Genomic DNA, 23,304 nt, shown 5'->3' on the forward strand with positions numbered 1-23,304 from the left:
TAACTCATTTAATCCTCAAAAGGCTTTTAGGCTATAGGTATGGTTATCATCTCCATTTTACAGGCGAGAAGCTGAGGCAGAGAGCTGTTCAGCAAGTGGTGTGAGGTTTCTGAGTGGCTCCAGGTGACACCTGGATCTGAATGTAGGCATTCTGGCACCATGGCCCCAGCTCGTCACCACGTCACCACATTGTCTCTCTCAAACTAAAAATCCTGTAAGAACTTAGAGGTGTGTCTCTGGAAGGTTGGAATATAACACGATGGCATATTGACGGAAAGAAGTTTTTGATCCTGGCATTCCTGAACTCACATTCTGTATATAAATGTCTCCTAACGCAGTATCGGTGTGGTTTTTCTCAATGCCTTTTTTTTTTTCTTTAACCTTTTGACATTTTTTTCCTCTTCTAGGATTGCTCTCACATCTGATGTTTCATGTCACATCTGAAACTCCTCTGTACCTCAAACTTAGAAAGGTAAGTGTGTCTCCGCTACACCCTCTGACTTCTGCCCAGGCTGCTCTCTGTGGCCAGCTGTGAGTCTGTGTTCTCATTCTCCTACGTTAGAGCACACGCCAAAGCTTCCCGCTCTCCACGGTAGAGGGGGTTATGTTCCAGAAAACACTTGCTCTCCGAGAATTTTCATTTGAGGAACTGCAGACCTTGAGGGAAAAATTACGGCTGGGGAATATGAAAGCCTATTTTTTCCTCTTTAGAAAAATCAAGAGAACATGCTAAGAACTGTCATTGATACTCCTATAACTTTAGAAATAAGGGGCACTATACAGATGCCTTTTATTTATCATGACTTGTTTCCTAGAAACTTGTGATCTCCCTCCCTGACACTTAAAAAGACGTTTTCAAAGAAAAACAAATTAATGCTAGGGGAAAATTGGGGGTATTAGACTCCATTTAGAATCGTATTTAGTATGTTGCATCCATGACAATTCAGTCTCTAAATCATGCTCCTAAAGTCATAATGTGAGGTGATTCTCAATTTGCATATATTCTGTCCAAATTTCCTAAAATTATGAAATAAGTATGCCACTAAATCCAGTGGAGGTAACCTAAATTTGCCCCTAAATTTGAGGGAACTCGTGGTCGACAGGATCCCCAATATTTATCAGAAGTTTTGATTTTTATTTTTCTCCATCATACATATAGAGATGATGATTTGTTTTAAACGCCTGTTTCAAACTAGTGACACCTAGTCATTAAATTTCATATCCAGCATTTGGGTTGTTTTTCTCCTGTGACGTGTATTCGTTCTCTGTTTAAGCCCATTGCCTTCTTCACCCCAAAGGAACCCTCCCCCTACTTTGCAGCTTTAGTGCTAACAGTGTTGCTTAACCATAACTTTTGGCCTCTCTCCACATAGTTTTTTGCAAAATGTCCTTGACTGCAATATGCCGTATTTTTTTATTCCAGTCTTCTTTGTAAGTTTTCTTATATCCCATTGTACACTTGAGTTTTTTTGGTTTTTTTTTTTTTTCTCCTAAACTAGATGAACCACTTCCAAATTTATTTTGCTCTTGGACTGACTTCTAGAAAGGCTGTCCACAGCTGCTCCAGGTGAAGGGCCAAAGTGAAATATTAGATGTGTGTGTTTAAATTCCTGTTCTCCAAATGGTTCTAATTGAAATTAATCCACTTCCCCACTCATACATTCAAAAGAAAGATTCTAGCAACATCCAAATGTGCCAGAATCACTTCTGTATATCATTTGGGTGACTTCATGATACCTGTAAGACCAATTCATGCCAGGCCTATTTGTAATTGTTTCCTCTAGTTAAATGTGACGTTGCCATTAAAAGCACAGCTAATAATATTATACTGCTTAAGAATTTAAAAAATCTTTCAAATACATGACATACAAAGTTTTGAAGCAGGCAGGAAATAATTAGAAACTTCTTTTACAAGTATGTGTTAGAGAATGGAATTGTGTCATGATCCAAATTAAAGAAAGATTATTGAAGTGAACCAATAATTCATACTTTCTGTTATATGTATTGTATTCTGAAACAGGTTATGAATATTTCCTAGTTGTGAACTTACCCAGTGTATAAAATCATTCTTGATACTTACTAAACAGGCCACATCTACTTTGTACATAAACTTCAGACTCTGCCCCAGTCATGGTGCCCCCGTATGGACATACGTAATGCATAATCTTACAACAGCTCTGCCAGGTAGAGAGATGTAAGCATGAAGAGAAGTTAGGGAACTTGCTTAAGGTTACCTACCTGGCAAGTAGCAGAGCAGTGTTCCGACCTAGAGCCATGTGACTCCAAAGCCGCTGCTCTTTGCACTCCACCAGCCCATCTTTCTTGGACTTCCTCCAGCAGAATAGTATCATTTGGTTAACGTTTTTTAACTAACGGTAGGAACACAACCTAGTATTAAGTAGAGTATGCTTCTAGTAAAAGAATAAGGGAGAGTAAAACACATTATCATACCACTTTGAGGTAAGGAAAGTTACTATCCAAGAAATAGCATTAATTTTTTTTTTTTTTTTTTTTTTTTTTTTTACTTCCTTGACTCCCTGAACAAACAAAAAGTTAAAGTGAAGGCCATTGGGGATGAAGGGCATTGGGGGGGTCATCATATAGGAGGGTGTTAACTATTGTGGGTACAATTAATAAATAAAGCACATATCTCTATCAATGTGTTTAAAATAGTGTTAGGAGTTATGCGTGTTTATACTATGACAAAGTGTACTTTATTTGGGGAGTAACTTAATTGATCCATTATGTGGCATTTACCAAGGTAATTTCTTCCCTTTTTGTTTGAGCACAGGAATTAAAAGTGATTCATAAAACAGACGCGCACACACACACACAGTCAACGTGCAAATTAGAACCACAGTAGGGTGATCATCATTTTTTGTTGTTTCCCTAAAATGGTTCCCGTTTGCTAGTTCCGATTCGGGAGATTTAGAGCTCCCTGTCAACGCTCAGCTTTATAGAGAAACGTCAGTGTTCAGTTATTGCTGTTAGTCTTTTTTGTGCACAGCTTTAAAAAATTGTTTTCTGTGTTTTTTCCTATGGAATTACTGATTTTAATGTATAGAATGGATAAACGCAGGAGCATTATCTGTCTGCCTGCTGTCTGAGGTCTCTTTCTATAACGCGAGCCCTTAGCATATCGCTCTTCTGATTAAAAACTTGCAGTGGATCAGTCAGGACTCTTGGTTGCCACTGACGGAAATTAATGGGACCATTGAAGAATTCCAAACAGCCAAGAGACGGGAGCGTATTTGCATGTTAGAAGAATCACTCTGACAGCGGCATTGTTAGAATGAAGGGATGAAGGGGAGCCAGTCTGAGAACAGAGAGGCTGAGGAACCAGTAGGGATCTCGGTGTCCAGTGCGTAGAAATGTCCCTTTACTGATAAGCTCTTTACTTGCCAGGCTAGTAGTAGTTTGAAGGAAGCCACGTGAAAATTGAGTTCTTGGCCAGTAGGGTGGGCCGGTCCCCATCGTCCAGCACACCCTCCACCGCCACTAAGTTTTGGGGCACCACAGGTCGGAAGGTAGCCTCCGGCACGTGGTTGCCCCTGCCGGATGGTGAGGGTTGGGGCTGAGCCCTGTGAGTGCTCATTGACTGCCCCCTCCTCTCTTCCATCTGGGCTCCCCCATCTGGTGTGAGAAGGGAAGCAAGTGTCAGCAGAGGCCAGACCCTTAGGAGAGGAGAGCGGCCCTGCACTCTGGTTTTCCGAGCCTCTGTCTGCTTGCTCAACGCACCCTAACTTCCAAGTTCCCTGTCTGGGGGTTTTCTTCTTGGGCACCGTTTAATACCAAATGCTCATTTTCCTAATAACCGAAGCAGAGAGGGGGGCACTGTCTTGGCCCGCCCTGCCTCTGTGATGGGGCACTTGCTCCCCAGATATCTCCTCTTCTCCCGGGTCTGTCTTCCCTGTGGATGCGGCCCACATGCCGGGCAGACTTAGTGGGTGCTAGTGCAGCAGGAAAATGGGGTCCCCTATTTGCTGATTCTTGTATGTCTGAAATGCTTCCAACCAGAACTCCCTGTTCCAAAAGTTCTAATCTCGGCATACTGGCTGATACATCTTGGCTTATCTAGAATCCTCTCTGGTTTTCATCAGGGCCTTCATAAGCCTCATCCGAAGTCTCAGATATTCAGCCACAGAATTTAAATGGAATTTGTTTTGAGGACATGACTGACCCCAGAGTCCAAATCCCTGTAGACATTTGGTGTCACAAGGACCTACCGTTACTGCAACATCTCTGAATCAACAAATTTGTCACATTTATATCGTTTCTCCTCCCTGACACCACCCCAGTTTCCAGCACACTCTTATTTCCATCTTCTGGAAACCAACAGTTTCCAGAACTGTTGGAAACAGTTGGTTTCCAAACTGATGGAAACTCTGTCCGGGCAGCTGGTCTGGGAGGCACGTCCAGGCTCAGAAGCGGCGGTGTCCTGGGCCTCAAGATTCTAGCAACACTGGCCTCTCTTTTCTCTTCCTAGTAGACTTCTGTTTTTTCCTTTGGTTTTTAAGCAATTCAGAGTTTAAGATAAAGGCCTTAAACTTTCTCTGTCTCTCCCTTTCTAGGTATTTGCATAGGAATCAGAGGCGTTAATCTTGTGAGTAAACTCTCGACATCTGTACTTGTTTCCTTCCTTCCTTCCTTCTCTACCTGCCCCCGGGACTAAAGCACAGGACAGCTGCCAGGTCCCCAGCACCTTTGCAGAGTCCACACTCCTCTCTACAAGAGGAGGGGTGGTGGCATTTTTTGAAAAATAATCTGGCTCCCATTGTGGCAGTTGAAGCTAGTCTGTAGCACAGATGCACACAAGTCTGTGATTCTTTGCACCTTACTCAGGCGCCCCTCACAGGTCTGAATCTCATTCCACGGTGTCAAGTATGCAGGAAGTACTCACTTTTGTATTCCCCATGCCGTCAACCTAGAGAGAAATTTCATTGCAGTCATTTTTAGGTGTCTCCCTTTCCCCCGTGGAGTGTGTGTCCTAGAATCTGGAGACTTCCCTGGCACCCGGTAGGTGAGGGCTGGTCTTTGGTATATGACAGTGGGGTAGTGGTCTCTTGAAGCCCTGCCACTCTTGCCCCAGGCCTGGCCTCCCTGAGCACACCCACAGCTGTCCTCTAGAGGGTTCTGCCCTGCCTTGGGGACAGAGCTGTGCCAGGGCCCCTTTTCCTTTCCAGCCCCGGGAGCTGGGGGTGGAGGGGACAGTGTCTTTTTCTCTCCCTCTTACCGCTCTCTCCTTCTCTCGACCCTGAAATTGGGCAGAGTCTCCTCACTGGGTTTAGATGTTAAGAAAGACAGACTGCTTCTGCCGTCATCTGGGCTAAAATACAAGGAATTACAAAGCTGCACCTGTTTTAAATGAGCTAGAAAGGATGTTGGGAGGACAAACGAAGTAACATTCCAGAGTTGTCCTGCTGCACTGATTTGGAGGCTGTAATGAAGGCAAAACATCACCCAAACACTGGTAACTATGGAAATGAAGAGAAGGAAACAGATTTGAGAGACAATAAGCTCGAAGAATCTGTATAGCTTAGTCAGTGAGTAAAATCTCGTATGCCTCCAGAGTTTCTAACTTTGGAGCAGCTGGGAAGCAACACGGTGAAGAGACTGACTATTAATAATGTGGACTCTCAAATCCCACACTCTGGATGCAGAGCCCGGCCCAGCTGCTTGCTGACTGTGTGACCGTGGGCAAACTGGCGTCACTCCTAAGCCTCAGTTTCCCCATAAGTAAGATGAGTTTAATGCTTCCTCCGCATACGGTTGGTTGTTTGGAGCATTAAGTAAAGTGATTAAAACAACGGCCATGACCTGGTGAGCATCCAACAGACGTTAACTCTTATCCCATAGTGGTGCCAGTGGCTAAAATCGCTGGTGGCGGAGGAGCAGGCCTGGCGGGTTAGCCGTGCGGAGCCCCTGCTCTAGGGTAGGTGACCTTCAGGGGCACTGACGATATCTAAGCTGAGAGGTGCAGGAGGAAGGTAGATGGATTCGCCTGAAATATGAAAGAAGTTCAGGATTGAAGATAGAGATTTGGGAGGTCTGTGACCCCAAGGAGTAGTTGAAACCCTGGGTGGTGACTGAAGTCCCCCAGGGATTGTGTGAGAGAAGGTAGAGGGCCAGGTGCCAGGCTCACAGATCTGTTCAAACTCTGAGCAACCCTTTCACAACATGCTCCTGTCGTCTTCAAAACGACTCCATTGCTGTGAAATGAATAATGAATGTCCTGTTTACGGTCTCCACTTCAGAGGTATAATCTCAGTCGCGGTGATCCAGCTCCCCGAAGTAAGACTTAGCTGCCTGTGATCTGCCAAATCGGGTGGGCTCCTTTCCGTCTGGAATTACAGTCCTTAGAAAATAAAAAACTTATCTGGGAGGCTTTTCGAAAACAGGCCCTGCACATCCTCAACCCAGAGGAGTCTTTCGCTGGAAGCCCAGGCAGGCCTCCCTGTGTCCAGGCTCGCCCAGTTCTTTCCCACTCAAATCATTTGAAATAAAAAAGTCAGTTTGAAGAATTTACTTAAGCAAAATCAGGAGTAGCTCCAAGTGAATGAGCTGAAACTGGAGGGAAATCCCTTTGTTCAATTCGGGTTTCAGTGAGCGCTCAGCAGGCAGCTAAACCAGTTCATTAACAGAGAAAAAGACGCGTTTCTCAAAGCGGCTCAGAAGCTAATGCTTAGAAAAACAGATTGTGACAGCAGAAATGCATTCTAGAAATCGTAACGCTCTAGATTCAGGAAACTTTAGTTTTTGTCATCACTGAATAAACAAATCACTTCCCCCTAAATATCTCCCCTTTATTTAAGACAATTCCCTCTAACTGATCTGTTTACTGTGCACCAATCCTCGTTCCTAGAAAAATGTGATTTTTCTTCCTACTCTGAAGCTCAGAAACAAGTATATCTAGAAATGTTTAATGTTATTGGGTCATTTAAAAAAAAAACGTATTCTTTACAAAAAAAATAATAGAATTGACATATTGAAACCTTTTCTCTGTGATTTCTGAAATCCAAATTCTGACCTGAAAAACCATTGTCTGCAAGTAGCATCCCGTCAAATGCAGACGTGTTATTCTTCCTAACTGCCTCTGCGCTGCTTTATTAAACTGTTGTACACTGCGCATGATTTTTCCCCTGGGGCCACGCATGCTTTCAGGTTCTCTGTTGCATTGTTAACTATTTAAGCATTAAACTGGGCCTGAGATGGCAGGTGGGAAAGGCCGAGGGACTTGATCTCCTCCCTGCCAGAGTTCTCCGCTTTCACTAGTGCTGCTTACATTGAACGGCTTAAGAATAAGCTCCTGTGTGAGCCCTCGGAGGCCAAGGAGTATTGTTGAATTCAGAAAGGAATCTCTTTCTTTTAGTGATAATTTGAATATTTTGACAATGAAGCTAAGCTACTCCACTGCCTGGTTTGCGTACTTCATGTCATGTGCGCCCTTTCTAGTGAAGCAGAAGAGAGCCTCTGCCTCTCTTCATAAATTCATAAATTGGTATTGTCCATTGATGAGATGGGTAGGAGCAAAGGAGGAATCATCCAGAAGAATTGTACTCTCTTGCTTTAATGTTTTTTACAGCTCTTAAAAAAAATTAATATAGGCCTTTGGAGACCACCCAATTAAACCACCACGATAAAGGTTGAGTATTTTGAGAAGAGAGCTTGACCATGAGGATAATTTGTGAAGTGTTTATGCATCTGCAAAGCAAGGAGTACGTTTAAAACAAATACTCTGGGTGATTCAGAGAACCTACTCACCTCCAGTATTTCCCCTAAATTGTGGTGGATTATTTTAAAACTTTAGTTGTCTGAAAATGGCCTTAATTTTCCTGTTTTTAACTTAATTTTCCTGTTTAATAACTTATATTATTCAAAATAAATGGACATAGCCTTTTTGAGCAAATTAAGAGAAGAAAACAGGCAACCAAGTGAATAAATCGCTTAGGTGAGATATAATTGGCTGTTACATAATAGATTTACCTTTGTACCAGTAAAGAGAATCCCGAAAAGCTTCCCCCCTAAGAGGATTGACTGGTTAGAATAGTCTTAGTTGGAAGAAGCCAACTTTTATAATTGATTGGTGAACAGAGATACCCGTTTCCAAATGCTCACCAGGGATCAGTGGTGGGAAGCTGGCTGTAGACCTTTCTGGAGACTTGGTGAAAACATAAGTTCCCAGGGCCCCAGCGACGCTGTCAGTCAGTGTTAGTTTGTACTGTGGCCTAGGAATCTGTATTTTTAAAAGATTGCCCTGGTAATTCTAACGTATAGCCAGGTTTGGTAACCGTGGAACTGTATATGCAAATTGGAGACTTCACCTTTTCACCCTGCACGGTTGATAAATCTATATGAAGATATGAAGCTTTTTATGTGAGGCTTTTGTTGAAAATGAATGTCTACTGTTTATTGCTGATTTTTTTCAATTCATAATTTGTTTTAGGTTCTGTTATTACATAGACTTGCATACCCGTTTTATGGTATTCTAATACTGTTGATTTTTTAAAAATGCCATTTCCTCTGAGTTCTATTTTGAATATTTTATGTAAGCAATTTCATGGTTGTTGTTTTTTTTTCTACTTGCAGAAAGCAGGGGAAAACATCAGGGTTTTTCTAATCCAGTTGCAAGTAGGACAAAGGATATAATATAAATACTTAAAGATCTTCCTGGGCAAGATTACATGAGACGTTGAAAACCTTTTAAGTTACAACATTATGAACTTCAGCACACCTTTTAAATATATCAGATGATCTAAATGTTACAGACTTTTGCCATATGGTGTATCTGAGACATTTAAAAATTAAGGGTGGTGGGTCTACTGACGTATTATACTGTAGGATTTTAACATCTGAACTTGATCTATCGTCTATTAAAATGCCTAAAAAGCAGGAGAAAATCTCCTCCACACATTAGCAGTTGTGTATGTGTTTGTGCTCTTGAAGTAAGCAAGCTCAAGTTGCCACGTAAGCGGGGGTGGGGGGCAGGGGGAGTGTTTTTCTAGCTTCGTTCACTTAAGGTGTGCAAGATCTCTTCTTACAGGTTTGAAGCCTCAAACTTCTGAGAGGTCTCCCTGACTGCCTTCGAGCTGATGTTTCCTGTCGCCGAGTAGGTACGCAAGCAATGATCGCTTTTAAAAATTACTTCTATCTGAGCATGTTTATTAGTAATTGCTTGTAAACACATAGTAAAAGAGGTCAAGGACATGCAGGAGGTTCAAGGCACTTCAAAAAGCCTCTGGTAGAGAAGAGCTACATTTCCCCCTCAAACTGTGAAATACCTTAGAACAGAATTCTTTTGACCTTCTCTTTTTAAAAAGCAAATTAGTATCCTCTGTGTTTCGGGGAATCAGATCCTGCAGTTAACAACTTCTCATATCCTCTGCCTTCCCCACACACAGCCCCTGTAATATCTGCAGATCTCTGGAATTTTCTGCTGACAACGCCATCAGTTCAAAAGCTTTAAAGCTGCCCTATCTTCACTCCTCACTTGTGTACATAAGAAGATGTGTAAAGGTTGCCTCCCATTTGTGGAAGATGTTGACTGATAAGCCTAAGGAAGATGCTGGTCACGTACCAGTTGCACTAGGGAGTCCAGCTACAGCTTCCAAGGCTTTGAAAATACTGCGGTAAAAGCTACTGCTGAAGTCCGCTGCTGTGTAGACAGCTTAGCCGGGGAGGATGGCAAGGTGGGAGTGGAGAGTGCTTGGTTTAGCTCAGAACATCCGGGTTTGGCCTCTGGTCACCATCGTCGTCATCAGTCATGACATTAATGGGAGTTAACACTCTTAGAAGTTAACGCTGTGCATTAGGCTTTGCGTAGTACAGTGTATTGCCTGCAGTATCTTTGTATTAGTGAGTGCCTGTGGGCAAAGGACTGAGGTGTCTGGGCCTCAGTTTCCTCATCTGTTAGATGGGGTTAAAGATGCCTTTCTAGCCCATCTCACAGGGCTGTCAGATGGGCATTAGTAGACAAAGTAGCATGAGAGGACTTTATGAGTTCAACTGAAATGTAATATTGTTTTACTGAAGGTTCTTTTGGCTCCATTTGAAATAGAATATTCTTACTAAATAATATCATGATTTCTTGGCCAGAAATTGAAATTCATCCCAGCGTGGCCAGCATGTCTACCAGGAACTGAGGAAGGCACTGGCAGTTCTCATTAGGGGTGTGTGTGGGGGGGTGGGAGTGTCTTGCCCTTGTATCTTCCGGTCACTGTATGATTGACACTGGAAGACGGTGCGTGACAACCAGTAAGATCCTGGAATGTGACTGCCAAGTACTGGGTGGTGAGTCTGTGGGCTGAAGACAGGTAGGGGGTGGCGAACACCCCAGGCCCTGTGTGTCTCTGGAGCTTAGCGGGACAAGCTCAGGCAAAATGGACAGGGCAGTCGCCAGCCAAGCCGGGAAGGAAGAACAACGTGAGGCATCGCTATAGGCTACTGGGAAGGAGCAGGAAGCATGCGGCAGCGGGAAATTGGGGCTTATTGTAAGCAAGGTGCCTGGCCTCCAGGGCGACAGGAGCACAGGACGGCACATTGAAGCCCCTGCGGATGGGCTGCGGATGGACCACACATGTGGATTGCGAGGACAGCTACTTAGAGAGGTTCACATTCCTCCCCATTGAACTGGGTATGATTGTAATGGTTTGTTAAACAAACAAAGAACCTAAAGCTGTGAATGAGGGAGAGAAAAGACTTAAGGTGAAAAGGAGAGGAGGCCCTGCTTGCTGGTGTTCCACTCTTTTTAAGCTCCCCGCCCCCTTCCTTGACATTCCTTTCTCCCTTTCAGAGAAGACAGTGCAGTAACTTGGAAAAGTTGCCTTGTCTCTCCAGTGCCATTTCCTTTTAAACTGGAAACAGGATGAAATAAAATGTCACCTTACCAAGACAAAAATGAAAAACTGGGGTCCTCTTAAAGGACTAGTGATAAATATTTTTATATTTCTAACCAAGTATGTCTGGGTGAACAGTTTGCTTGGCATCCTTTGAATTTATTGGATGTGCCGTGGAAAGGCCAAGAGAAGATTCTCAAGTCAAGCGCTGGATAGTAGCTTTGTCCCGTAAATAACACATGTGGCCGCAGAGGTGGGCAGACCTCTGCTTCTGGAGGAAGGGGTGTGAGCTTTGGAGTGGGCACAGCAATTTCACTTTTCTCTCTGAACTGTGTACACAGTTTATAGTCAAGTGAGTTCCGGATGTTCATCCATTGAAAAAGCTTGGAAAAAAAAAAGTGTAAATTGTTTTTTGAAACTGCCAATTACATCTGTGTCCATTCAGTTAATCAGATTAGGTCTCAGGCCCTCCTTGTGGGAAAAAAAGGAACCATTTAGAGGTTTCAGAACAGTACTTTTAAATCTGCTGTCCCCGCAGGGTAATGAAGTTATTCACGGGGGAGGGATTAGTGATTACGTTTAACTTTTTTCTTGTGGACGGCAGTCTGTTGATACAGCGCCCTCACTTTCCCTGGCTCCCAGATCCCCCCGCCTGGCGCGTTGGAGCCCTTGTGTTCAGGGCACTGCCTTCTTTGCAGGCCCATCGCCTGCTCCCCCGCCTCTGCTCACACCTGCCTTCCAGCCAAACTAGAGCACATGATCCGTGCTGCCCTGTGTGGCTTCATGCCTCTGTGCTTTTACATGGTCTCCCCTCTGCCTGAGATGGACCTACTCCCTTTCGTCCACCTGGTTGGCTCCTCAACTCAGCCCAAGTAGTCATTACAAAAATTCAGACAGGACGGATACTCAAAGAGGAAAAACAAAGAAAGTCATCTCTAATTCAGCCCCCGGCGACCCTTTGCTGACATACTGTTATCTGCACTTTCAGCCCTTTTTCTATTTATTTAGAGAGCTGGCTTTTTTAAGGATGAAACGGTCCTCCCAAGTCTTGAGCATCCTTTCCCGATCTCATGTAGCTTTTAAGGTTCCGTCAAGAGATTTTAACTCGGGCGTCTGGCTTCCCGTCATCCATGTGACTAGTGAGCTTTTCTTATTTCTTTTCTCAGTGTGAGCCTTTGCCCTCACACACTTCCTGGGAAGGAATCAGGCTTTTCTTTTCCCTAGAATGGTAACCGTATTAGGACAATAGGCCCTGCCGATAATTAGGTAAGTTTTGGTTCCTCTGTGCCCTGCTCTTAGAGTTCCAGGAAAAGAGATCACCGCTGTCAGCTATAGAAACACATCGTAAAGGGCATAAAGGCGAGTAGCCGAGGATTTGTTGGGAGGGGGGAGGGGGATATATTTCCAGCTGTCACAAAGGAGTAGTCCCTGCCGCTGACTTTAATGACTAGGAAATCTTCTCCTCACACCAAAGGCTCTTGTCTGGATTTCGGGTCCGTGCTCCACCCCACCCCCTGCCATGCTACCTAGCGTTCATTAACAGTCTCCCTGACACATTCCGTCCCATCTCAGCTTGAGAACCAGTCCCGGGCCTCACACTTGCCTCTCCGGATGCACTTACCTATTTTGCTTGCTTGTAGACCTTTGTCTGTTTCTTCCTAAATGTTAATATTTAAGAGCACCGTGTATGAGGGGGGGCGAGGAGGAGTGGGGAGCATTTAAGAACCTGTAGAGATGTTTCCTTCCCTCCTCTCTGCCTGATGGATATTATGCCGAGCGGCTGGTCCCGTAGAGGTGCTTCGGCCCTGTCTGGGGAGTCCCGAGCTGTGTAAGGTCCCTGCTTCCGCTCCGTGTGGGTGCGGGAGGGAGTGGCATCATAACAGGATGGTTTCAGATGACGCCTCTGTGGTGATGGAGCCTGGCTCCTGGTCGGCGGTCCTCTTTTGCCGTCGGCAGTTTGCTTTCTCTCAGTCTTCTTTGGCTCATCAAGGCTCATATTCCTGGGCTTCTGCCTGTTCCAGTGCTTCCTCCCATCCCAGGCAAGACAGAGTTCTATGGGCATCTCTATCTGCTTCTACCTCTTTCTTCTCTCCCCACCTCCATGTAGGCCTGGAGTGGCCAGTCTTGACAAAATCAGTTACATGTTATCTTCGATGTGCTAAACACAGTATAATAATAAAAGGCTCCCATCTGTTAAAAAAAAAAAAAAAAGCCCACCTCTTCTCGTAGAGTGGGCAACCAAACAGGATTTTTGAGCTATTAGGGTCTCGTTTTGTATTTTCACCATCTAGAAATTATTTGGAACATCTTATCAAGTTTTTTTAAAATGCAAACTTAATTCTCATTTTGCTTATTTTTATCACCACAGACTTGTCACTACACTACCTTACCTAAGAGGAACTGAGGGAATTGAGGCAGAAGGCTTCTTCTGTCCTTGGAGCCTCCAAGAGGGACATGCCACCACACGCCCACTTCCATCTGGCTCCACAGGGCAGAGTAGGTCCCCTAAGGGAGGACCAGTCTAGCTGCGGCCTGCTGTAAAGAAAACAAATCCCTGCCCAGCCCAGGCCACCCCACTGTACCAGCCCACTTGGGGAGCGCAGACACTGGTGACCAAGGCTGATCATGCGCCCTTACTGACGATCTGAAGCCACCCACATACACAGAGCCCAGAGTAATTTATCAAGTCACTTACAGAAGTCAGATTCAGAATGGTATCCACTTTCCTGCAGGCAAGGGTATTATTCGCTATTATTTAGCCTGGGAGACGACCTCAGGGCCTCCTCCATGTGGAAGTCTCCTGGCTGGCCTGAATGCCCCTTAGGCACCATTAAATTCAATACCTCTGAAACTGAACTCCGAACTCCTGTGTTTTGCTAGGTTTTTCTTCTGGGGCTTGACATTTCTTTCCCTCTCCACCGTCACTGTCCCCTGTTTCCTCTACCATTTTCTAAGTCCTAATTTAACTACAGTAGTCCCTCCTTATCTGAGATTTCACTTTCCATGGTTTCAGTTACCCACGGTGCAAAAATATTAAATGGAAAATTACAGAAATAATTCATAAATTTTAAATCGTGCACCATTCTGAGTAGCACGATGAAATCTCATGCCGGCCCGTTCCATCCCACTCGGGACGTGAGTCATCCCTTCATCCAGCATATCCTGCCTGTTGGTCACTTAGTAGCTGGCTCAGTTATCAGACCCACTGTCGGTATCACAGTGCATGTGTTCAAATAACCCTTATTTTACTTAATAAGCACAAGAGTGGTGATGCCGTCAATTTGGATGAGCCAAAGAGCAGCCGTAAAGTGCTTCCTTTAAGGGAAAAGATGAAACTTATCAACTTAATAAGGAGAAAAATCATATGTCGAGGTTGCTAAGATCTACAGTAGGAAGGAATCTTCTATCTGTGAAATTGGGCAGAAGGAAAGAGAAATTTGTGCTAGTTTTGCTGTCTCACCTGAAACCGCAAATGTTACGGCCACGCTTCGCGCTAAGCGCTTAGTTGAGGCGCAGAAAAGGCATTAAATTTGTACAATAAGATATTCTGGAAAAAAAAGATATTTTGAGAGAGAAACCACATTCATATAACTTTTGTTACAGTGTTTGTAATAATTGTTCTATTTTGTTCTTGTTGTTAATCTAATTAATCTAATTTCTAAATTAAACTTTATCCTAAGTACGCATGTATAAGAAAAGACATAGCATATGTACAGTTTGGTAATATCTGTGGTTTCAGGCATCCACTGGGGGTCTTGGAACATATTCGCTGTGGATAAGGGGCGCCTACTGTAGTGGGTTCCTGTTGCCTGGCTCCCCTGGTCACTGGTCCTGGGATCCCTGCCCCTTGTACTTTGCCTCCTCTTGGTCTTCTGCGGCTCTTTGAGGCTTAGATTCCTGTGCTTGTTATGCCTTTTCCATCACTCAGCAGGAATGCCTCCTACTCCTGTTGAGACAGTGTTTTGTTGGCATCTTTCTACCTGTTTCTACTTCTCTCCCCACCTCACTCTACCTCCACATAAACCCAGAGTTAGTGGCTACCCTTGACTAAATATGTTAGTCAGCCTGCTAAAATATTACAACAAAAAGGCCACCTTCTCCTAGTGCAGTAGAGCAGTACATCACTGGCGCTTTACGATTTGGTCTGTCTCTCTCCAGCCTGTTTGTCCATGGTACCCCCATGTTTACATCCATATCCAGTCATACTGAAGTACTTATTTTCTAGTACCCTGTGTTGATTCATTCCCTTGGCCTGCAGTAGACCACCTCCCCCTCGAACACCAGGTAAACTTGCTGGCTCAGCTTAAACTTTGGCTTCTCCGTGAAACTTCTCCTGATCTCCCAAGCAAGAGATAGTTATTCCTTCGACAACCATATATCTTATCCATCTTGAGTTTCAATGATTGTTTTCACTTTTTTTCATGCATAAGTCTTTATAGAGCAATTTAATTGCATCATATCTTAGTTCTTAAGGAGGAGCATCTTAGAATGTACACGTCCTGACTCCAGGCTTGTATACCACCTCTTTCCCTTCCACTGGGCATTACTTGGTTTTGCCTGACTTTCTAATTTTTGCCAATCTAGTTGGGGAGGGGGGTGTTAAGATATAAAACAAAAAGTGTCAGATGTAAATGCATGACACAAGGAAAAAAAAAAAAAAGAGGCAGGGAATGGAGGCATAAGGAGTGCCAGGGAATAGGGGTGGGGATTAAATAAATTAACCAGGATTGAAGTTTTGCCAGTCAAGAAGGGGGAAGGCCCACAGAGTAAAATGTACATGGGAAGTGATTTTAATGGTGGACCAAGAGATCTAACCTGGATAAAACTGTACATATTTTCATTTGTTTATTGGCTACATGGGTTTCCCCTTCTGTGAAATACTTTTTAAGTTTTTCGTTCTTGCCTAAAGGTTTAAAGGTTTTAAAGGTGTAAAGTTTTGTTTTAAACATTAAGCCTGTAATCTGTCTGGAATTAATTTCCTATATGATGTATGGTAGGAATCCAGTTTCCTATTTTCCATATGGATAGCCAATTATTAAGTAGTCCATTCTTTCCCCAATGATTGCAGTGCCAGCCCTGTCGTATATTAAGTTTCCATACAAAAGTGGGTCTGTTTCTCGGCTATTCATTCTACTCCATTGGTCCACTAGTCTAATCCTGTGCCTATATCATACTGCCGTAATTACTGTATTTTTTTTTTTTTTTTTTGCGGTACGCGGGCCTCTCACTGTTGTGGCCTCTCCCGTTGCGGAGCACAGGCTCTGGACGCGCAGGCTCAGTGGCCATGGCTCACGGGCCCAGCCGCTCCGGGGCATGTGGGATCTTCCCGGACCGGGGCATGAACCCATGTCCCCTGCATCGGCAGGCGGACTCTCAACCACTGCGCCACCAGGGAAGCCCTGTACCTTTTTTTAATAAAAGTTTTTATCTGTTATCTTTTGCCTTTTCTTCTTTGGTCTGTTTGTATGATGATGAGAATGAGCCAGCTGAGTGGAGAAAGTCTTGGCTATTCTTGACTTTTCCTCTTCCATATAAAATTTTAGAATGATCTTGTCAAGTTCCAACAAAGAACCTTGTTGAATTTTTATTAGAACTTCAGTGAATCAGTATATCAATATGAAGAGAACTGCCAATATTACAGTAATTCGATCTGTATTTCCCTATTCATGAACATGGTATATTTCTCCATTTATTTAGGTTTTCTTTTGTCTTTCGGTATAGTTTTATAGTTTCTCCATAAATATCTTGTTTGTCTTTGGTTAGATTTATTCCTAGCTATCTTTGCTTTGTGGCTAATTAATTTTAAATTATATTTCTGTTTGCTGGCATTTAAAAATGCAGTCGATTTTGTATTTTGATTTTTGTAACCAAATACCTTGTCAGACTTTCTAATTCTCATATTCTATGTGTGGATTCTTTGGAGTTTTCTATATAGTCATCTGTGAATGGCAAAAGATTTATTCCATTCCAATTTTAAGTCTTTTTATTGCTTTATTGTTTCGACCACAACTTCTAGTACAAATGTTTAATAAGAAAGTGATAATAGGCACCTTTTTCATATGACAAAGATAGTAAACTGTCTTATTAACTTAAAAATTAAATTAAATTTAAAAAATTTAAATTAAAAATTTAATTAAAAAAAATTAAATTCCTGTTTCTTAGTCTAATGATGCACATTTTAACAATTTAACCTATGGATGGTCTACTGTTAATTAGTCTCTGGGTCATAAAAGGTTGCTTCATGGTGCTAATCACTAGTGAGCATTAGGACTAACAAAGATGTAAAAATAGCAGTACCCTCAAAAGAAGCCACATTGGCAAACATAAAGGTGCCTAAGAGTCATCAGGGGAGTTTATTAAAATTGCAGATTCTCAGATGCTCCCCCAGCAAGTTTGACTCAAATGCCTGCGCCTGGGGTCTTGCACTTGTCACTGTCCTTGTTGTAGTTTGTTGTTTTCTTTTTTAAAACTCCGGTTCCTTTGGGGATATCTCTGTTCTCTCTAGGATATTAATGACAGTTGTTTCTGAAGTTTTCTCCATAGTCTTTTTTCTTCTTCATTAGCCTAGCTGCCTTTTTCTGTTTGTTCTGTGTCGGTTTTTCCTAATAGATGCTTGCTTCTGATTTCTGGTGATCCTTGGAGGCCTGCTGACTCGTGAGTGGAGCCATAGAAAAGCTGATGGAAGCTTTGTGTACTTAGATAGGGCTTGTCAACAAGGGCTTCGTTGTAGGGGAATATGGGTAAACCCTTCAGGACTGCCATTTGTCCTTGTCGTTAGCTCTTTTCTCTTGGGCTAGTCAGCTTTCCCAGAGAAGACTCTTTCAGTCTCCTGTCCTGGAGAGTATAATAGGCCTGGTCGCCTTTGTTCTGATAGGCGAATAGGGGAAGTATGCAAACTTCTACTTAATTCACCCTGTTTCAGCATAGGACCCCCTTCTCATACCCTCTTTCGGGAGGGGGTCAGAGGGCTGAACGCACTGACAGACTTTCAACCACTCTCTCTGTTTCTATACCCACTCTTATCCCCACTTCCAGAAGTACCTAGTGCCCAACTTTGAGACTTGATGGGTTCTGCGGGGTGAATCAGGTTGCTTCATAGCTTTTCATTACTGGCTTAGAATACCGCTTTCTTAGGACGGCTAAGTCATTTACTGCTTGTTTACCTGCTTTCCAGCTTCCAAAAGTTTGCTGCAGTTTTCTCCTTTCCTGTTATCTTAGGTTGTGTTTTTGAAAAAATCTCATTAATATTGTTTTAGTAGAGTTTCAGGAGAGACTGGGGCTACATACTTTTATTCAGTGTACCATCTTTAACTAGATATAACTCATACTGTTTGTGAAGAGAAGGTTAGCACCCCGTCCTTTTTCGTTTTTTCTAAGTCTAATGCATAGATTTGATGTTCTAAAGCTGTGGTGTAATTTTCTCTCTAGGTATTAGGTAAACAGTTCACTTCAGCTTTCTTATCTTCAGCCTTGTTTCTAAGAAAATAAGAGCTTAGTCACTGGGTTAACACAATAAAACCTCTCAAGGTGACAGTTTAAAAGAGTCAGTAGGCTGCAAACCTGACTGCTTGGCAGGCTGGGGAGGCAGGGGCTTGCTGTGCATGGCGCCCCCCAGAGCAGAACCGGGGGCGGGCAGCCGATGCTTCCCACCACTGAAAGCAAATTGTTTCAAACATATTAAAGTGGAGATGTCTACCCGGTGTTGAATAAATAGTTTTGGAGGGCACACAGAAGAACCCTTTGTGGAAGCAGTTTCTCACCAAACCAATCTTCCCTTGCTAACTGAGCCGTGGTTTTCAGTGCTCTGTTTTATCTCCACCACGACCACCTTAGCCCAAGCCCCTGCAGGCTCACCTGGACCGTTCCAGTCGCTTTCTTGGTGGGCTCCCCGTTTCACCATCTCACCAGGTGGAAAAGGAGCTCATTCCTCTGCCTGGGAGTGACAAGGAAAGTAGGAGTTGGCCAGGTAGACAAGGGGTGGCGAGATAGTCCAGGAAGGAGCATAGCATAGTGTGGAAAACACAGAAGCGTGAGAGAAGGTGGCACGTTAAGGAAATACCAAGTAGATGGATCTGCAGCTGTGGTTGCCTTTGGGCCACTGTGGGAGAGAGGTCTGCAGACAGAGTGGGGTGACAGGCTTTGGGGATCCAGCCTGAGAGTTCATCCTAGGCAAGAGCCTTCTTCCAAGTGGTATGTCAGCTCAGGTGTTACGGATTTTAATGATAGTATCTTAGTACTTTATTCAGGACACACACACACACACACACACACACACACACACACTTTAATAAAAGATTTTTAAAGATGCTGACAAATGAATCCCTATGATTTTGAGGGCAACCTTCCCTCTAGTCAAAAGGTAGCCCTGTTTTAGATGATAGAATCTATTAATTATCATCATTACCCACGTTTGAAACGAAATTTGTAGAAGTTGTTTATTGCTTGAATTTCCAAAGAAAATTATTATAGACCCACGCTCCCCCCCCCCTTTTTTTTACTTTAACCTGATAAAATGCAGTGACTGAGGCACCAAATATATGGTCCATCGCTTAGGAAATATCAGTGACTTTGTGAAAAGTGAAACTGAATTGATAGCACCAAGAGGGATTTTCCCTTTTTTCATCTAAGTCAGTGTCCTTTAACCTGTTTAAATCTAGAGCTCCTTAGAAAATCTGAAGAAAGCTATGGTCCCTCTCCTCTTAAGAACTCTAATACACATGCCTCCTAATTTTGCACAGAATTTTTGAGAATTCTCAGCCATGGGCCCCACTTACGAACCCCTGTTCTCAGTTAAGGTTGAAAACCCAGCCACAGCCATCTGGTAGGGTACTCGTCAAGCTTCACATCTGTAATCCTCAACCAGGTTACTAATCCAGCCCCAAGAGCTCCTCTTTCGCTGATGAGACATATAATGAGCCCCAACTCTTCTAACACCATGCTTGCTCAGATACAACACCTAACAAGTTTTACAATGCATGCGCATAATGAAAAACAAGAAGTAGCAACCACCTGGAGGTTCTGAGTAGCTTCTTCCTCCAGCTGATGTTTCTGGATGGTTTTTTCATAGATGATAGAGACTTGCTATCAGAGTCCTTCAAATATTGAGGGGAGCGCCCTCTCTAGGAGCCTCCTGGAGCCAAATAAACAATGCATTTCCACCTGCCCTGCTCCATGATTGGCTCTTTCATATTTTGTGAGTGTGAGAAGAAACAGCTTATTAGAGGCCCTTTTAAAACTGGCCTTAATACATATCTATGAAAGCAATCCCAGATTTCAGGACTAGGAGAGAGAAAAGTCCGGAGTAGAACCTTCTTGTCCACAAGGAGTGATGAATGGAGTCAAGAAAAGAACTTAAGAGTTCCCATGTTGCGAGACTAAAAATGGAAATTCAGTTTCCTCTCAGAAATGGGCCTTGCATCGTGTCACTGGGGACAATGGAAATAGAAGCCAGAAGTCATAGTTTATTTTGAGAATGTTGTAAAACATTTGTCTCCCATTAGCTGATTGTGTTACGCAGCACTGTGGACGTCCTGGAACTACACTTGTGCCCTGACCTCTCCCTCCGCCGTCATATACCATCAGCCCTCAGGGAACACAGTCCTTCCTGGCTGTTGCCATATATATATGTTCTTATTCCAATCTGATGCTCTCTCATCCCCAAAATAATCAGCATGAACAGAATGAAGCAGATGGCACAAGCCTTCTTTGGCATACTGGCAGATCTGTATCACTCACTCAGTATTTTTAGAATCAAGGGGATTGAAAATTATGTCCTGAGATGTTTTGGGGGAAGACTTACTATCTTTCCAGGGTGACAGGTGTTGAACTATTACCGTATTTAAGACTCAAATGCAATCTGCATGTCAAGTTACAGAGCGGACTATCATCAGGACCATCCCTTTGTTAGTTCTCCGTTAGGACTGTTGGAGGTTTGCCAAATAATAGAAAGTTAATCACAAGTCTGTTTGAAGGGCGTGGTGGCCAGAGAGCTCATCAGGTTTCAACCAAAGATTGGAATCAGCAGCAGCCAGCCAGTACTGGTCAAGTACATGGTGATGGGAGATGCTGTAGTATCCACACAGTTTATTTTTTAAAAATAGCTGGGCTTTGATCCTCAGCCACGATGAATTTATAATCTGTTGGGAAGACTGTGTTTATAATAGTTTGTGATTGTATCATGAAAACAGTGCAAATATTTATATTTGAAGATCCATATTAATGAAATACAGAGTTATGGTGAATGAAATGTTATAACTAGTTGTGAATTTGAGTTCATCATTAAAGAAAGCCTTCCTGAAGAAACTGAGGAATGTTTACTATTATAAATTCATTCAGTTCAACATCTGAGGACCAATTTTGCACTTAGGGTTGGACTAGGTGTATTTAACACAGAGACCAAAACTCAGAAAGATAACAGTCTTGGCAAAGGCATTAATGCAATAAGTTTAATAAGTACAAAAATGCTTAAGTGACTTAATGTTTTGTTGTTGTTCTTTGCAAGTTTAATGGGGAAAGAGTTGGAGGAAATGTCTCACATTTAAATACAGTATGGCCATGTCTAAAACGCCTTGATTATATACCCACCGTCTTTGAAGGCCCGAGAGGGAAAGGTAATGAGGTCTACAGCTTGTTGGACTTCTGAATCTAGGGAAGTGGCTGGAAAGTGCATCTGGGAAAACTTCATTCAGTGCTAAAGGCAGGTACTTTTTTCTTGAATAAATCTTATTTTTCCTTTGTATGCTTGGTGCGTTGGTGAGCAATCAAAGTTGGTATCTGTTGAGAAACAATGAGCTCGGGCCAGTTTTTACTTGCAACCTCGTATGTCCTGTGTGTGTTGAGCATGTGTATTATCCAGGCTACTGGGTCCTCCCACTATGAAGCATACATAGGAGAGAACGTGTGTCTCTTTTCTGTTATATCCATAGCTCAGTGGTTAGAACCATGTGCCAGTTTGCAGCTGATGGTTTCTGCTTTTAATCCCAGTGTTTATAAATGCTACCGTGTATTTGTGTGGTGTTTTTAGATTACAGGGTACTTTCAGATCCATCTTGTTTCAGTTGGTTGTCCCTACCAGCTCATTTACATGCATCAGATAGATAACACAAACTGAAACTCAGGACAGCTAACAAAGGGGTGAGCTGGAATTTGAAGTAGGGAATCTTTCTACTGTATTCATAAAACAAATGACTGGATCTACATAAATACCTTTTGTGCTTCAGGGAAACGCCTGAGGGCAAATGAGCGGCATAGCCGTGCCTGAAGGAAAGGGTAGCCTTGCCTTCGTCTCTTTTGACAGTGAAACTGAGAGTGCCTGTGTCTTCCAGTACAGCAGCCACTAGCCTCCTGTGGCTACTTAAATAAGAAAATTTTGTTTCTCGGTATCACATTTTGATAGCCATCCATTTCCGTCAGAGAAAGTTCTGTTGGACACTGGTCATCTCTCATAAAGCAGCAGCTGGGGAGAATGCGTTTAAAGCATACATGCAGGGGATCAGTGTAGGTGAGAAGCCAGACCAGCTCCTTCTGAGTGACTAGTGCTATTCTGAGTTCAGCTATAAAGAGAACAAGAAAAAAATGAATTTCAAACTTCATATTGTGTGTACATTTTAATCTCTTAAAATAGACCTGGAAAAAACACAGCAATTTCCAGTGAATGAGTATATTTAATGATGATGATAAATTCTATGCCTTTATAGCTGGGCCAGTATTATAGCCAGACTTAGGCTGGATGAGAAGTAGGACACACCATGAGTCCTGGCAGCAAAAACTCGGCCACACGGGGTAGAATTCCTGGAAGGAATTACTTTGTGGCCAGGGTGGTAGAGATGCCTCGAGGCCGGGCAGCGAGGTGAACTGGCAGACGCTGCAGGAGCAAGGAGCTGGGGGAGAGGGGTTTGGACAGAGCTGGGACAGGGGCTCAGTTCAAGTCACATTTGGTCACAGAGGAATAACACACACATTTGTGTGTGTCTCCATCAGAAGGGAGGTTTGGTGCCAAGATGCTAGCTGAGAACGCCGGTGTCCCCGGCTTTGGATCAGTGCTTGAAGCTTCAGGTCAAAGTGCACACGTCAGCTCTGAAGGTTCCAAGCAGGTGGGGCAGGATGGTGAGGGGTGTCTGCCTGGTGCTGGCTCCTTGTGAACTCTGACCAGACACTAAAAACACCCGAGCTAGCTGATGAGGAACACAAGAAGTTTCCTGCACTTTTTGCCTCTTAAAAAAGGAATGTGTTTGTCTATGTTGCATGTGCTAGGTGCTGATATGTTTAAAAATGCTTGAACTATTATAATAGTAAAATTCCATCTAGCTAGACTCCAACTTTCTGATCTGAAAGTAACTACAAAGGTAAGTAAAAATTAACTTTTAACAGTAAAGAGCAGCTCTAAAGGAGTTGGCAATAAATGAATGACTGCAGGGAATAGACGCCTTGAAGACCTGCTGGGATTGGTCAGGTTGCCATGAGTGCCCTGCTC

The 23,304-nt window shown here is 43.3% G+C and overlaps 1 protein-coding gene across 3 annotated transcripts in view; it reads left to right on the forward strand.

The window, feature by feature from the left end:
• The window catches only part of PLAGL1 (PLAG1 like zinc finger 1), a 66,022-nt gene that overhangs the window by 34,748 nt on the left and 7,970 nt on the right, over positions 1-23,304 (forward strand). For 2 of the 3 annotated variants that reach the window (XM_060029859.1, XM_060029858.1), the window contains exons 4-6: positions 408-472; positions 4,572-4,603; positions 9,041-9,110. The gene's annotated coding sequence lies outside the window, so the exon portion shown is untranslated. Of the gene's footprint in view, positions 1-407; positions 473-4,571; positions 4,604-9,017; positions 9,111-23,304 lie in introns of all 3 variants that reach the window. The other variant, XM_060029860.1, reaches the window with a different exon arrangement.

The sequence above is a fragment of the Delphinus delphis genome, chromosome 14, assembly GCF_949987515.2.
Source record: "Delphinus delphis chromosome 14, mDelDel1.2, whole genome shotgun sequence".
NCBI classification, from domain to species: Eukaryota; Metazoa; Chordata; class Mammalia; order Artiodactyla; family Delphinidae; genus Delphinus; species Delphinus delphis.